This window comes from Squalius cephalus, assembly GCF_949319135.1.
Source record: "Squalius cephalus genome assembly, chromosome: 15".
NCBI lineage: Eukaryota > Metazoa > Chordata > Actinopteri > Cypriniformes > Leuciscidae > Squalius > Squalius cephalus.
The window spans coordinates 29,603,787-29,621,650 of record NC_137136.1 but is presented as its reverse complement, the minus strand read 5'-3'; positions in this window follow the sequence as shown (position 1 = coordinate 29,621,650).

The window sequence follows — 17,864 nt, the reverse complement described above, 5'->3', positions numbered from 1 at the left end:
ATCGATTGTCGAGTTCGGGCGCATGATCGTACGTACTAAACCTATGCGCGTGAACTCGACAATCGACTACTCTGGACTTCGACCGAAAACAGGATGTAAATACAGGTATGAGCGCTGGCTAAATAAATAACATTTTTATTCATATCTTTCACATCTACTGCAGTCAGATTGACCCGCGTTCACTCCGAAGGAATCACTACTGCACCACTCTGGCTGTAGCTTGCAGATGATTTATTATTAAAGTATATATCAAATTAATCATAATTCTAACATCTAACCTTACTTCTCCTTTAGGCCTAACATTCTGACAAATGCACTCTGAAGTTTGTGTCGAAACCAGTGGAAAATCCTGAGATGCTGGCTAGACAATATCAAAAATATAACAGTCTAGAATAGTCTCATGACATATTGAGTAATCAGCTGAACTTCTAACCTTTTCCATTGTTTTGTATGATTTGATATATAAGTTGCTTCTACCTAGTAAAAGAAGGGTTTGCATATGAAGAACCAATCAAATTGTGGAGAAATTATGTAATGTATCATGTCATTTTTGCCATGCTCCTATTCTAAAAAAACAGTTGTATTCTTTTTGCTGAAGGGATTCTCTCTGAAATTTGTCTAAGATCCTCAGGCCGTGATTAAAGCATATCGTCGCTGCCCGATGAAACTCACGTATTTGTCCAAAACAGTTACTTTTCAGGAAGTGAAAAAAAAGAACGTCGCGTTGTCATACTTGGTACGGCATCTTTAAATGAAACCATATTCTTGCCAGTGTAATGATATAATCCACATTTGACCAAAATCGAGTTTAAATGGACATACGTACATATTTTACAGTAACAGTGGTCGATACGCGTTTTTACGATCATTAATTAGAATTGCCAAGTCGCGTTTCATATTGACAGATGAATAGGCTACGCTCAGTTTATTAAATAGCCTACGTCTCAGTTTATTAAATACGCTCAGTTTATTAAATGTCTCTTGCAAACTACGAAGGGACAATGAATCAATACACTGACATGGCAATGCTAGACAGATACTTTGTTTGCACAGTCCTACTGTAATTTTGCCACTCCTCTCCACTCCTAGACGTACGTCTGGCGTCAGGGGGGAAACGTTTACCTCGATAAAGTTAGGCCTTCTGTAAAGGAAAGTCATTGTCTCACCAGGCTTTGTTTATTTGGCACTGTATTGCAGAAAAGAAAAGTGAAACTTAAGATGAAACTTCACGAGACCGGCGAGATGCCTCCACAGGGTGGGAGATATGCGGCGTGATTGACAGCTTTGACACCAAATGGATATACGTGAAAATCAGATGACATGATTTCACAACTTTTCATTGGTCATCTAGATACAGTGCCCTCCACAATTAATGGCACCCCTGGTAAATATGATCAAAACTGGCTGTAAAAAATAAATCTGCATCGTTTAACCTTTTGATCTTTCATTCAAAAAATTAATTGAAGTAAAAGAATTGAAAGTGGGGGGAAATCACATTATGAAATAAATGTTTTTCTCCAAAACACGTTGGCCACAATTATTGGCACCCCTAGAATTTTTTACGAGTAAAATATCTCTGAAGTATATTCCCATTAATATTTACCTTTTTTAGCACACCAGGGTGACTATGAACATGAAACTGTCCAGCTATGACTTTGTGTTTCACAGGAGTTTAAATATGAGGAAACACAAAGGCCAAATCCCCTTAATCATCCATCACAATGACTAAAACCACAGAATATAGTTCTGATGCGCAGCAAAAGATTGTTGACCATCACAAAATAGAAAGTGGCTGTAAGACAATAGCTAAAGAATTGTAAATCCCCATTTTGACCATCAGGGCAATAATTAAGAAGTTCCAATCAACTAAAGATGTTACGAATCTGCCAGGAAGAGGACGTGTGTCTATACTGTCTTAATGCACGGAGAGGATGAAAGTTTGAGTGGCCAAAGACTCTTCAAGGATCACAGATGGAGAATTGCAGAGATTAGTTGAGTCTTGGGGTCAGAAAGCCAAAAAAAAAAAAAAAAAAAAAAACTACATCCCCACATGTTGTTTGGGAGGGTTTCAAGAAAAATCCTCCTCGCTCATCCAAAAACAAACTCCAGCAAATTTAATTGTCAGACATGACTGGAACTTCAAACGGCACAGGGTTCTGTGGTCAGATGAAACTAAAAAAAGAGCTTTTTGCCAGCAAACACGCTAGATGGGTTTGGTGCACACAAGGATAAAAAGTACCCCATGTGTACAATTTAATATACCATTGGATCTTTAATGTTGTGGGCATATTTTTCTGCTGGAGGTCCTGGACTTCTTGTACAGATACATGGCATCGTGGATTCTATCAAATATCAACAGATAAAAAAACCTGACGCCTTCTGCTAGAAATCTTATAATGGGCCGTGGTTGGATCTTCCATCAGGACAACGATCCAAAACAAACATCAAAATCAACACAAAAATATGTTGCGGAGCACAAAATGAAGCTTCTGCCATGACCGTCCCAGTTCCCTGACCTGATGAGTGGGCTGAACTGAAGAGACGAAGCACAAACATGGATCTGGGAATCTGAAGGATCTGGAGAGATTCTGTATGGAGGAATGGTCTCTGATCTCTTGTCAGGTGTTCTCCAAACTCATCAGGCATTATAGGAGAAGACTCAGAGCTGGTATCTTGTCAAAAGGAGATTGCAAAAAGTATTTAATAAAAGGGTGCCAATAATTGTGGCCAACGTGTTTTGGAGAAAAACATTTATTTCATAATGTGACCAGTAATTTCCTATTACTTAATTCTGAAAAAAAAAACAGAGTTCTAATGATTGGACCAAAAACCTTTGCACATACTTTTTTTTTCACCTTTGTTGCCTTTGGCTTTTGGCTTGCTTAGTTGGGGACATTAAATGTAACATTTAATTTAATTTTCAACAATATTATTGATCTATTATTGATCCGACAAGTTCCATTTCGCCCTGGATGGCACCACAATACCATCCATCACTGAGAAGCTAGTCAAGAGTTTGGGAAAACTCTTTGATCAGAGCCTTAGAGATGTGGCAGCTGTCCAGTTATCCATCAAGGAGTTAGAGACCTGGCTTAGCAGAGTAGACAAGTCAGGGCTGCCAGGAAAATTTAAGTCCTGGATTTACCAACACGGCATCCTGCCCCGCATTCTCTGGCCTCTGCTAGTGTATGATGTACAAGTCACATTAGTAGAGGCAATGGAGAGGAAGATCAGCGGGTGCCTTCGGAGGTGGCTAGGATTGCCACGCAGCATCAGCAGCGCAGTTCTGCGACTTCCATTCAAAAGCATCACAAAAAGCACTAGAGAGGCACTGCAGTACCGAGACTCAAAAGACCCCAAAGTCTCAGCGGCCGACATTGAAATCCGCACAGGCAGGAAATGGAGTGACATTAGGGAATTGGAGGTGGCAGAAGCAAGGCTGAGGCACAAGGCAATGGCAAAGGGAAGAGCAGGCTTCGGGAGCTTTCCATCGCCTAAGTACAGCAAGGCCCAGGGCAAGGAGAGAAGGTGGCTTGCTCAGGAGGAAGTGAGAGCAGGGGGGAGAAATAAGATCAAGTAGAATGGCAGGCATAAGACAGCAGGGGGCTTGGATGAGATGGGAGAGTGCGATGGAGCGAAAGTTTACATTGACCGACATCTGGCGAGCAGAGCCCCAGCGCATAAAATTCCTGATCCAAGCTGTGTACGATACCCTTCCCAACCCGGCAAATCTCCAGCTCTGGGGCAAGGCTGATACACCGTCCTGTCCTCTCTCTCAGCTGCACAAAGGCCCTGGGGGATGGCCGATACCGCTGGCGACACGACCAGGTGCTGAATGTAGTGGCCGAGTGTGTCTCCTCAGCAAACAGAGTGCAGGCACCACCACCCCCCCAGAAAGTACATGTCATTTATAAAGGCAGGAGAAAAGTTCAAACCACAGCCAAGAGTTGCTGAAGGCCTGCTCGCTACAGCACAGGACTGGCAGCTGATGGTCGATCTAGGTAGACAACTCAACTTCCCGGCACATATCGCAGTGACATCTTTGCGACCTGACATCATCATTCTGTCAGAGGCCACGGAACTGACTGTGCCCTGGGAAGACCGCTTGGAAGAAGCATTCGAGAGGAAGAATTCCAAGTACCAGGAACTTGTGGAAGAATGCCAGAGGCAGGGGTGAAGACCACATTGCCACCCAGTAGAAGTAGGATGTAGGGGTTTTACGGGACGCTCTCTCTACAGAGCCTATACTCGGCTGAGTATGAGCGGGCCATTGAAGAAAACAGCCATCGGGGCTGCAACAGAAGCAGTAGAGAGAGCTTCTAGATGGCTGTGGATAAAGAGGGGAGATCCGTGGGCTAACGCTGCTGGGATGCAAGTCGGGGCTTTATCAACCCCGGCTGGGTCGCCTGGGCAAGGGTGTATGATGTTGTGAGACCCGAAACACCCAGTGAACCCAGGATACATAACTGATGATGCATCCTAGCGCATCCGTAGGATGTATCATTCACCATCTGCCTGCATTGACACCATTATATGAGAACTGAACTGAGCTGGACGATGACGTCACAGTTTTTTCCAGAGCGGTTATATAAAGTAATTAAATGAATAACTTTTTACAACAAAAATGAAACCTCACAGAACTTACTTATGCTGGACTGTGAGCATATTTTCTTCTGGAAACAAACTTTGTTGCATTATTTTCCTTTTATCTCTGTAAAGCTGCTTTGAAACAATCTGTATTTGTAAAAAGCGCTATATAAATAAATAAACTTTTTTTTTTATTTGTAACTCTTTGGCAGATTACACATTTATAATTTCTATTACATTACTATTAGTACTGTTACTACTTATAAAATCGATCCACTTAGCGGCGCCCCGGTTCCATGTCGTCATCTGTCTGAGCGATTCATGCAAATGGTCGGCTATAAATCTCCAAGAATGCTATGTACGATACATGATGACAGTGGTCTCCCAGTCCCCTTTTTTGCAGGAGATAAAATACCAGTGAAATTATGTGATTTCTGCAATAATCTGCTGTCAGAAAACCATCGCAAAGTTCTGTTGTTAATTGTAGGTTGCATGTACTCCAGTGCTCAGGTTACACTACAAGAGACCCTCACAATTTGCAAGCTCTAACACCCCATACTTCATACTATAAATCGCACAGATGAAGGAAGGGAAAAAGATGCTGTTCTTCTGTTCAGCCCTGTTTTGACCTGCCGGTAAATTTGCTCCCCACAATGGGAAACAAACTCAATAAAGAAGCCCACTAAGCTTGAACCCAGCCGTGTGTGTGGCTGCAACGTCTCAGGGGTCCTGACGAGCATGTGGGTCTGTGGAAAAGTAATTCAACGCCATGGGCTTGTGTTGTGTTCTGCTAGCCCTGCTCTTCTATAATGAGCTTGGGATTAAACCAGCCCAAGTTGACATGTGAAACAGGCATTACTGGCAAGCTCCAGACTTCTCTGAGAGAAGCGGCTCATTATTAAAACATATTGCCCAAAGCTGGAATAATCGAGGATAGAACATAAGAATCATGTTCCTTCTCTATTTTTCTCTTTTCCTCGTTGAAAGTGAGCATGGAGGCTATGGAAAATCTAGATGTAGTTTTAGGATGATTTATGATGCTTCAATTGAACGTCACAATTCGCTACTGATGTATTTGTGTTAGAATCTTAATTTATGATTGCTTTGCTTTTTTAGCTCAGTCTGAAATCTAGTAACAAAAATAATTTATTCCCTAAATGCAGTAGCAGGTAAATTCAGAAAACGTGTACACTTTAAAACAGCTTTCCATCAAAAGGGATTAACAAATATTACAGTGAAGAACTATTTCACACCCTCTCCCCAGTCAATTTCAAAATAGACAAGACTTTTTAAGTATTGACTAAAAGCCATTGAACATGTACTTTATTGGCCACATTTTTTATTTTATTTTTTTTTACAATTAACTCACGTTTGTGTGTGTGTATATACACTCACCTAAAGGATTATTAGGAACACCATACTAATACTGTGTTTGATCCCCTTTCGCCTTCAGAACTGCCTTAATTCTACGTGACACTGATTCAACAAGGTGCTGAAAGCATTCTTTAGAAATGTTGGCCCATATTGATGTGATAGCATCTTGCAGTTGATGGAGATTTGTGGGATGCACATCCAGGGCACGAAGCTCCCGTTCCACCACATCCCAAAGATGCTCTATTGGGTTGATATCTGGTGACTGTGGGGGCCATTTTAGTACAGTGAACTCATTGTCATGTTCAAGAAACCAATTTGAAATGATTCGAGCTTTGTGACATGGTGCATTATCCTGCTGGAAGTAGCCATCAAATGATGGGTACATGCCATGGTGGTCATAAAGGGATGGACATGGTCAGAAACAATGCTCAGGTAGGCCGTGGCATTTAACCCTCTGGGGTCGGCGCGTTTTGCTGGATTTTCTTCACATAGTAGCACAATAAACTTAAATTTCTCCATCATTTATGGTCATAAAGAAAAAAGAAATATGAAAAAAGAATCTGTGATATTTCTACTTTTGTATGTGTCCACTTACAATCGAATCAAAACATTGTGCTTTTGTAAAATAAAGAAAATAAACAGGGTGTGCTTTCTGCCTCTCTGTCGCGGTGAACTTTTTTTTCTTGAGCACGTCTATAAACTGAAACAAAACTCAGCGAATACTTGTCACACATTTATGAGCCATATACCTTTATAAACATTTAAGTGTGTACTTTTAAATGATCGGATTCAAACTGAAAACAAATATTCTCTGTTTAAGTAATTTGTATAAAACCAACAAGATGTCCAGCTTCTCACGCGCTTGCTAATTATTATTAATTTGACCACGCCCACGCGTGCAAAAGAGATTCACATGCAAATCTCCACATGGAACGCGAACGCGCACGTTACCTCAAAAACAAAGCAAAAACAAACTTCACAAGTCTCTGCTTTTCGTCGAGTTTGAAAGACGTGCCGTGAGCTTACATTGGATTTACCTCCTCAGAAGAAGAATGCGATTTGAAGACAAGAAAGATGTAAGGTAAGAAATTCTTAATTATTAGTTCATGTTATTGTGGCATAAACTTCACATTGCAGTTGAACTGTTGCTAGATATATGGTGAATATTATATTTGGACCCGTGTTTACTGTTACTGTGTTTGTGGATATCTGCTCAAACGTAGATATGTATAATATGGTAACCATAATGTTTCATATTTTGGAGCGAGCTCTGGTTTTGAATGTATCGCGATCGCGTTTGAAAAGCAAAACGCACCAAACAAAGGCTTCATGTTTTTACTATTATCTCATTTCATATCATCATAACGAATGGAAACATTTGAAGTAACATATGATAATCAATATTTTTTTCTCTAGCGTAGTTGTTACTGAAATGTTTTGGAAGATTTATATGCTGCTATAGGTTATTGTTATTATTATTTTATGCAGCACTGTGCATAGCCTATGCTTACAAGGCACAACAAACCTGGTGTTCATTATATTATATATTGTTGGAAACATTTGTGTGTGTGTGTATTCTGAGAATTTTAAAAAGCAATTTTAACCAGAAAAATCTAAAATTTATTCCCAATAAATGTTAGAACTATATTCCCTATAGTTTCTCTTTATATCAGTATGTTCACTTTTTTTTTTTTTTCAGGGACCAGATGCCACTGAGTCCTGCTGACTTCAACATTCACATGAGTCTCTGTATATGAACATGGTAAAGTGAAAATCAAACACCTTGGAAATTAAAAGTATGTATAATGTTTTTAGGAATGGCACAAAGGTCTCTGTCTTTGGATCATTGTTTTGAATAGTGTGCTTTTTTGTCATTTGTTGTGTATATTTGGATTATGTTGTGTTGTAAATAAATCCAAACAATCAAAAAGCCATTCTTTTTTTAAATATCCTCATTCTTTGTGCAAGGTTGCTCAGAATGACAGGGCCTGATAGCTCCTAATAGGGCAGTTAGGGAGTGTCTTTGTCTTTCTCATGTGTGAAAGGCTTACATATTAATGAGGTGATCCGCCCCTTCGCATAAAGCTTTCTCACACAAACACGTCTTACAAATTTTAAATCAATATATTGTCTTCTCTGAATGAGCAGTCAGGATGATTTTCACATAGTTTTGGAGCAAATATTCTAGGCTACGTGATACAATTTTCAAAAGTCTTGTGAAGAAATAATCAGTAGGGGTTTCATGACCTTATTTCAGTGACAATTTTTTTTTTGTATTTTCACAAACCACGCATAAATGTCATTATCTCAAAACTACAAACTTTTACATACATGCTGCTGATATATTATTGTAGCAGAGTTTGTGCTGAATACAGTGTAATCAGACTTTAGCCATGAAAATGTCACAAGTAACAGAAATAAGCACAAATGTCAGAGCATGTCAGAACACCTCCAGGCCCAGAAAACCCCTCAGATCCCAGAGGGTTAAACAATGCCCAATTGGCACTAAGGGGCCTAAAGTGTACCAAGAAAACATCCCCCACACCATTACACCACCACCACCAGCCTGCACAGTGGTAACAAGGCATGATGGATCCATGTTCTCATTCTGTTTACGCCAAATTCTGACTCTACCATCTGAATGTCTCAACAGAAATCGAGACTCATCAGACCAGGCAACATTTTTCCAGTCTTCAGCTGTCCAATTTTGGTGAGCTCGTGCAAACTGTAGCCTCTTTTTCCTATTTGTAGTGGAGATGATTGGTACCCGGTGGGGTCTTCTGCTGTTGTAGCCCATCCGCCTCAAGGTTGTGCGTGTTGTGGCTTCACAAATGCTTTGCTGCATACCTCGGTTATAATGAGTGGTTATTTCAGTCAAAGTTGCTCTTCTATCAGCTTGAATCAGTCGGCCCATTCTCCTCTGACCTCTAGCATCAACAAGGCATTTTCGCCCACAGGACTGCCGCATACTGGATGTTTTTCCCTTTTCACACCATTCTTTGTAAACCCTAGAAATGGTTGTGCGTGAAAATCCCAGTAACTGAGCAGATTCTGAAATACTCAGACCGGCCCGTCTGGCACCAACAACCATGCCACACTCAAAATTGCTTAAATCACCTTTCTTTCCCATTCTGACATTCAGCTTGGAGTTCAGGGGATTGTCTTGACCAGGACCACACCCCTAAATGCATTGAAGCAACTGCCATGTGATTGGTTGATTAGATAATTGCATTAATGAGAAATTGAACAGGTGTTCCTAATAATCCTTTAGGTGAGTGTATATACTGTGTATATATATATATATATATATATATATATATATATATATATATATTAGTGGTGGGCCGTTATCGGCGTTAACGCGCTGCGTTAACGCGAGACTCTTATCGCGCGATAAAAAAAATATCGCCGTTAATCTATTCCCCAAATTGGGTTGGGAGATGATGACGCAATCTACCCGCGGCCGCGAGGTAAACCCGGCTGCAACGCATATTCGTCGTCATCTTAAGTAAACACGGCTGAAAGTGAAAGCTGCAACATCCATTATTTGGACTTGGTTCGGATTTAAGCCGTCCGACAAACAGCAGCAAACTATAGACAGAGTGTGTGGGGTAACGGTTCGGTAAGTTAACACACGACTAATCCGTTCTATCACCTCAAATTCAAAACGAAACATGATATCACTGAATACCAGCGCGCGCGTATTATTCTCATTCCAATATATCTTAGTGGTGTAACGTTAACACATAATCTCTGTCTATGCCCGATTTTAAGAATCGTTGGTGTGTTTCTTTTTAACTGAAAAGACATCAGTTAGACAATATTATCACTTTAAATTTGGGGTTTCATAAGCTCAAAGCTATAATAAACATTAGACCTACTTAAGTCTCTGCAGCTATAGTGTACTTAAATTTTATTTATCTGCAAAATTATGTTGTATACTTACAGTTTTGCACAATATATGTTCTCAAAACTACATATAGGCCTACCCTTTAAAAAAAATACATTTAGCAGTTGTTTAGCAGGGTCTGTGTAACCTGTTCTGAAATGGTTTTATTATAATATACTGTATATCGTTATCGCAAGAGGCTGCAATGTATATCACAATATAGATTTTAGGCCATAGGCCTATCGCCCATCCCTAATTGATAGTAGTTGATAATAACATAGGCCTACCTAATGTTGCCTACGGACGGTAACAGTACAGTAGTAACCTTTACAGTCTATGAGTAGAACAGCTTTCTCAAGCAGTTTGTGATGCATTTTGGAAACAGGAGATGAGCCCCTGGTCTAATGCGCCACCTGGCTTGAGAAACCCGTTCACAAAGACTTTTATAGTCATTATTTGGGTAGCACACGTATTCTGAATGCCTTCGGCAGAATTCAAATGAGCCATTTTAATCTAGATTAATCTAGATTAATTTCAAAATTAATCTAGATTAATCTAGATTAAAAAAATTAATCTATGCCCACCTCTAATATATATATATATTAGTGCTGTCAGTTAAACGCGTTATTGACAGCGTTAATGCAAACCAATGGCGTCAATTTTTTTATCGCGAGATTAACATTCTTTTTGGCCTAGCAAACTTTGTAGTTTGGATCTAGCTAGACCGGAAACAAAACAACAGGCACACTGCACACACTTGTTTGGGCTTGCGAGCCGGCCGAAGAGTAGTAGGCTAACATTAAGTTTTGAGTGGATGGTGAGCACGAGACGCTGAAATGGATGCCAATAAGATTCTGAATGGAAAGTTTACTTTTAAAAAGTTTCCAAATGGATCCATTGACAAGACCAAAGTGATCTGTGTGTTTTGTCGTTGTGAACTGGGCTATCATCGCAACACGTCCAGTCTGAAACACCACTTGATGGCCAAGCACACAGCTGATGCGAATTCTCTGATGCGATTATTTGCTCCAAGTGAGAATGTTTGTGTGAAATTGAACACTACAGTATATGCCAATGTTATTTTAAATAAAAAAATAAAACAACATTTGCACAAAGCAAGGCGATTCACTTTTCCATGTTGATAAGAGCATTAAAATGAGAAAAAAATAATGGGACAAAAAGAAATCGAGGGACATTTAGAATAGATAAAAATGTGCGATTATTTGCGAGCTAACTATGACATTAATGCGATTAATCGTGATTAAATATTTTAATCGTTTGACAGCACCCCGGGATTTTTCTACACAGAATGGACTTCAATGGCAACCAACTATACCAATGTTCAAAGAAGGTTCAAATGTCCGTCTCAATGCAGCTTCAAAGTCTCTACACGATCCCAGGCGAGAAATAAGGGTCTTATCTCGCGAAACGTTTGGTCATTAAAAAAATAAATAAATAAAAAATAAAATATATATATATATATATATATATATATATCACAAATGCCCGTCTTTTACCATCTCTGAGATGTGCCACGCATTGCGTCATCACGTTGAAAAGGTCACGAAAAAAATACAAATAATAATAATAAAAAATTAAAACAAAGATGTCAGACGATTTTGAAGTTGGAGGAGAAAATGAGATGGAATTTTTCGTCCTTCCCTACCTTTTTGAACCGGAGTACACAGACAAATAACTTAGATGACGTGACGCGTGACCTTTCCAACGTGATGACACAATGCGTGGCACATCTCAGAGATGGTACACGACGAGCATTTGTGGTTAAAAAGTATATTTAAGTATATATAAGTATATATATATATATATATATTTTTTTTTTTTTTTTTCTTATGCGTATTGTTTACGCACCATACTATAGGCCTGTATGTATTTGGGCTGTTAACAATTTTTATATAAACAAATATTAAATACAAAAATACAAAAGCGAAAATTATAACAATGCAATAAACTGTAAAAGAGTGTCAGCTTAAGCCAGGGACACAGTTGTGAATGTAATTTGATACTTACAACTGATCATGCCCAAACGCGCCGAGTCAGAGACAGCTGTGTTCAGTCTGTGTTCACAGTCTGTTTAAAATCTGCTCAAGGAAAGCTTCAGTCTTGGGCTCAATCCCAATTCACCCCTTGCCCCTACCCCTTGGCCCCTACCCCTCCGTTTTGCGCGTTCCCGTGAAGGGGTAGGGTTGTCTCGATTCTCTTTTGGTTGGAGGGTTAGGGGAAGGGGAAGGGCCAGATAGCCCTTGAAACGAAGATTTTTTGGGACCACACTTCAAACGAAGGGGTATGAGAAATGTACCTGCATACACCGGCTACAGAGGAAACATGACTGCCATAATCATTTTCTTTATGTCACATTCAATCTTGTGTTCATATTTACGGTCATGTTCTTCAAAGAAACGGTTACAAAAAATCAACAATATGACGCGTGTAAAAAGCAAAAGTTTGAAGCGAAGTGGACGCGCGAATGAGGCGAATTCGCGTCCACCGCGCCGCGCTAAACGCCTCATTCGCACCGCAAGACCTCCAGACGGGCGTAAACGTGTCTTAATATTGAAATCACTCGCGCCAGACGCTCTATTCGTGTTTGGTGTGAACGCAGCTTTAGGCGTCGAAGATATCGTCATCTCCGTTGTTTTCAGAAGAAAAATGCAAAAAAAAATAGCTGCACGCAAGACTACAGCTGACGACGGCATCTTGGAAGTTTGTGATAAACATTGGCGCATCTCCTGTGACGTAGGCGCTAGCAACGACGTATAATGACGTGTAACGGTGTAGTAGTGGTGTCCCATTTCTTAGGGGAATATTTTCACCCCTACGCCTTGCCACTCTGTTTCAAGGGCAAGGGTAAGGGGTAGGCGAAGGGTTAGGGGTAGGCGAAGGGGTATAAAATAGAATTGGGATTGGGCCTTAGAATGTTTCAGGCAGCTATATAGTGGTTAAGTGTGTCCCTGTAACGGTTACCAGCTGGAGTGCCCTTGAGAACCACCAGAGGGCACTCCACACCAGACTCTCACGTTCACTCACAGACTACATCTCCCATCATTCTCTGCCTGGACTCATCAGCACTCATTATCACATTCCCCTGTATCTCATCTTCTTGTTTAGTTCACCCCATATAAGCCCGGTTCACCCCTTCACTCACTGCGAAGTTTTGTATGTTGTTGCACTGCATTTCCGAGCGTTTTCCATGGTTTCATGTCTCTTGGTTTTTGGATTTCTTGCCTGTTCCGTGGATTACTCTTTTGCCTCTGACCCCTGCCTGTTTTGTTTGTTTGTTTGTTTGGACGGCCTACCTGTGTTTTGACCTATTGCTTGTATATTGGATTACGTGTCTGGATTGCCCCTTTATTAAAGCTGCGTTTGGATCTTTCATGTCTCGGAGCAGTTCGTAACAGTCCCTGGCATTAAGGTAGCTATAAGCATTTAATGTGGTTAAATATCAAAATAACTCAAATATTGTACACTAGAGTTCTGTTGGGTGGGGGTAAATTAAGCGTGATCTTCTGTGAGGTCACAATCATGGTGCATTGTGGTCTATGGATCTACCCTTGGTCAAAATCGAGGGGTCGGGGGTCTGTCCAAATAAACTTCCCTCATACACTTGAAGTGCTTTGGGGAGTTCGCGAGTGCATGTCTAAAATTGTACTTGAACGCAGCAGATTGGGAGTGCCCTTGGATGCCAACATGCCCAGTGCATTATAGGTATTGAAGTTTTCCTACCTGTTTGACAAAAGGGAAGACAACAGCCCCTTTTCTCTGTTTTCTCCAGCTTTAGCACCAATTTCAAAAATGTTTCACCTTTCTACAGCGTAGGCAGCCTAGTTTTATTGAAAGCCCATTTTGCCAGCAGTGAATTACCCATTTAAGCATTATATGATGTTATAATTTTTGTTCAAGACTTATCAAATCAATGGAAGTTATTACAGAGTGTGACTGTACCTTTAATATTAAGACATGTTTTCATGGAGAGAGATTGTTAAAGAATGCTACATTATAATTTACGAGGTGCTTTGTTTTCATTGTCACTTCCCATGAGCCCACATTCTCACTGTCCTTTGTTCTGATCAATAGTGTGAAGGTGACGTTTCCACTAGTAAGACAGGTTTCCTTCCTTGGCTCTGGTCAGGCCATAACTCACTGTCATAATGAATATCTCCAGGAGGGGCAGATAGGGGCCAGATTAATGATCCTCATTGCTTATAGTATAAGCTCCTTACTCCTATGGATGCAGATTAAAGTACAGCGATGAAAGGTTCAATAATAGTTCATGTGTGACTCCCACCGAGGGCTGCAGTCACTCAGACTCATACTGCTACACAGTACACTGATCTCCTGTGTCTAAAGTGTGTGAGGTACAGCCTCCTTTAGAATCACAGATGAAATGTCAGAGCATTTATTTATTAATCGTGTTGTCTGTTTGACTAGTATACATCAGTAAACCACTAGTGCATGAGAAAACACAAGGGATTGTGCAGAAAATGTTTTTGAATAACCTTGGACTATGCATGAGGGGAGACAAGTTGGAATAACAGCACGTCTGATCATCACATGGCAGCAGGTCATCACTGTGTTTGAGCAACAGTGCTGTAGTTATTCAGTCTTTGATTTAAACCTCTGACACAAATGATTATACTTCCATAATCAATTCATTTGACTTCATTATACAGACTTCATCCAAAACTTATTGTTTGTTGACCATTTTTTTTTTTTTTTTTTTTTTTTTTTTTGCATATATTTGCATATTGTCATTGTCTTTAATACATGTGTTAACATTCACATGAGAGGCAGAACTGCATTCCATTTATGCAGGATTAAATTCTAAAAATGTAACTTGCCTAAATCTTTAACACTACTCGTCTGCTGCCTTGCAAGTACTTTAACAAATCTTTTATGAAATACTGGACATTGTACACCCTTCAAAATGGAGGTTCCTTAAGGGTTTTTTTCTCAGTGATGCCAGAGAAGAACCATTTTGGTTCCTCAAATAACCTTTCAGTGTACAGTTCTTAAAATATACTTTTTTTTTTGTCTTAGTGTGAAGAACATTTTAATAACTGAAAGAACCTTTTTTCCACTATAAATAACCTTTTGTGCAATGCAACTTCATGGAAGCATAATTGCCAATAAAGAATGCTTATTTCTGTGTACAGACCAATAATGTTTTTGTTTTTTTGTAATTGGAACATTTAGCAGCTGCAATAAAGCAGGCTCTAGTCTTTATTCTTTATCCAGTGTAGATTTGTGGCATGCCAAAGCAGCATGCCTACAGATAAAGGATAACCTCCACAGTCCAGCATCGGTGAGAACATGGAGTTTCCTGGTGTAAGTAATTGTGTTGCTATTGGCATTTCACACACACCAGGCTGTTGCCCAACTGAACCCCTACAAGATTGCAGCCTGCTCAGCTCCATACTGGGGGTCTGAAGCTCACCCTGTGCTGACTGCGTGAAGATAGGTGTGTCCAAACATACCAAACACACTTAATACACAGGGGAAATACAATTTTTTCCGAAGGCTGAATGCAGGGTTTAATACTTCTGCTCTGCCCCATACTGAGGAAGCTCTTCCAGCCCTGTGTTTGAGGTGTGCAAGAGCCATTCATCGGGTTATTTCAAACTTGTGATGCATTTGTATGGATAACACATTATGCAGCTCAGCAGGTGTCACGCTCTAGCTGCGTCTCGCTTCAGGTATTGCTCGCTGCAGGCCATCATTTTGCGGGTGGTGGGTTTCATAAATAAGTAGAACAGGTAGTAAGGACTTCCTGGAAGCATCCAGCTAGGTATTGCGAATTTCTGTTTTTCGTCTTGAAGTGACTTCATGGTTTTATTTGTAAAAGGATATGCCATCCCACCCACACCTATTCTCACTTCCAGACATCTGATACTGCCGCATGTCCAAGAGAAATTTATGTCAGCGTACAGATGACACAAGCAGTATATGGCTGCGGTAACCCATTTCTTTGAGAAACATTATATGTCAATATACTGACAACACAATTGCTAACAAGCTTTTATCAATACTTAAAGTCCTTTTTCTAAACTCTTAACACAGCAACACACCTACATCACACAATTAGACAAATTGTTAAAGCTACACTGTGTAACTTTTTTAGTTGATTCTTAGCAAAAAACACTTAGTTCTTTCAAAAATATATGTGCTCATTAATGTATATTTACTTCTTTCAAGTAATAAAGTATTCTCTTAAATTTATAATCTGCCATTGAAAGTACATACGGGTGAGGGGTTCGAATGCCGGTCGCCATGTTGCCCCTCCATCTTGAAACTACATTAGCCAAAGAGGGACATACCTGTAAATTCAAGCTTCACCTTTTGCGTTTTTCACTCAGTGACACCTGACGAATGCGAGGGGGAGATTACTCGCGAGCTCACGAGTGCCGGCAGATTTGAAAGATAGTGTGGTGTGTGTGTGTGTACTCACATTTGAACGTCAACGCGACAGACAAATCAGCAAGACCATAGTCAATATTGGAGTAACTTTTCCCAGATGGAAAGAGCTCATGAGGAGAAAAGATTTTAAAACGGACGCCGAGGTTGCCTGCTTTCTTCTCGACAGGTAATTCAGCCTGTTGTAATTAATTTGTGTAAATTCGAAGTTTTATAACTTTGCTTGTCTAAACATAGCATGGTTGTGCATAACGCCAGAACGACCTCTAGTATAACTTCATCCTCGCGTCAATGGTGAAAAAGTATTGTTTACCTTGTAACATAAATCTGTGCTGCGACGGATCACAGGTGATGAATAGTTTTAAAGGCGCAATTTTTTAAGCTATATATAAAAAAAAGGACACTGTAAATTTTAGTTATTTTTAATTGCTTTTACTTTGTACACATTGTAACGTTAGCCTAATCTGATTATGCTGGGATAGCCGATTCCAAGGGTGACGTTTACCTCCTGACATCTGTCCTGTAGTTTTATTCATTTTAGACGTATTGTTTATTATTGTCATGGACGAAGTCGATAACTGGAAGCCATGTTAATCTTGGAATAATACGGCCACCGTAGGAGTTAAAACGCCCTCGGAATTGAGAGGAACAGAAACTAATATTCACTGGGTAGTCATATACAATTTCACCGCTAGATGGGGGTAAAAATCACACAGTGTAGCTTTAATTTTCTGCCCAAAACCACATTTTGTTAAATAAATACAAACTCTATATTTCAAAATGCTAAAAACATTTTTTAATGTTTAACTCTATAAAAACAACAAACCAAACTCAAAATTGAGTAATTCTGTCAAAACGTTATCACTAGTTTTCTATTCAACATGAACATATAGTAAATCATAGTGCAATGATATAATGATATATGAAGGAAATAGATATTCATCAAAAAGTGAATAAGTCATTACTTTATAGAATGTAGAAAAAAACGAAAAAAAAACAAACAAACAAAAAAAACATAAGTGACTGCCACTGGTCAAATGGGTCCCCTATTCAGATTTTCAGTTGCCCCCTCCATTAAACTTGTTTTCAGGGGGTGGGGTGTTGATGGTGCCCCCAGTTAGTGCCCTATGCAGAACGCATATTCTGCATATACAGAACAGTGGTAATGGAAAGCTTTTCATAAAGATTTTACTGAAATGAAAACATGCAATTAAAGCAGTTTATCAACACCAAATCCAACATACATGACCTTTGGTTACTATAGAACAAATTAGTATAAAAAGTATAGATAATTGTAAGTTTACATCTCACAAATCTGACTTTTTTTTCCCCTCAGAATTGTGAGATATAAACTAGGAATTGAGAGGGGTAAAAAAAAGTCATAATTGTGAGATAAAAAGTCATTTATTTTCTATTCCATGGTAGAAATAAGCTTTCATAGGTTCCACATGTATAAGGGGGAAAAACATAAAGATGCATCCAGCACACATTATTCCTTCTCTCCCTGAACTTTTCTTCTCCCTTGTCCTGATTCAACTACTCCTCTCCTCCTTCAACTATTCCTCTACCTCTATCAATTATGCCT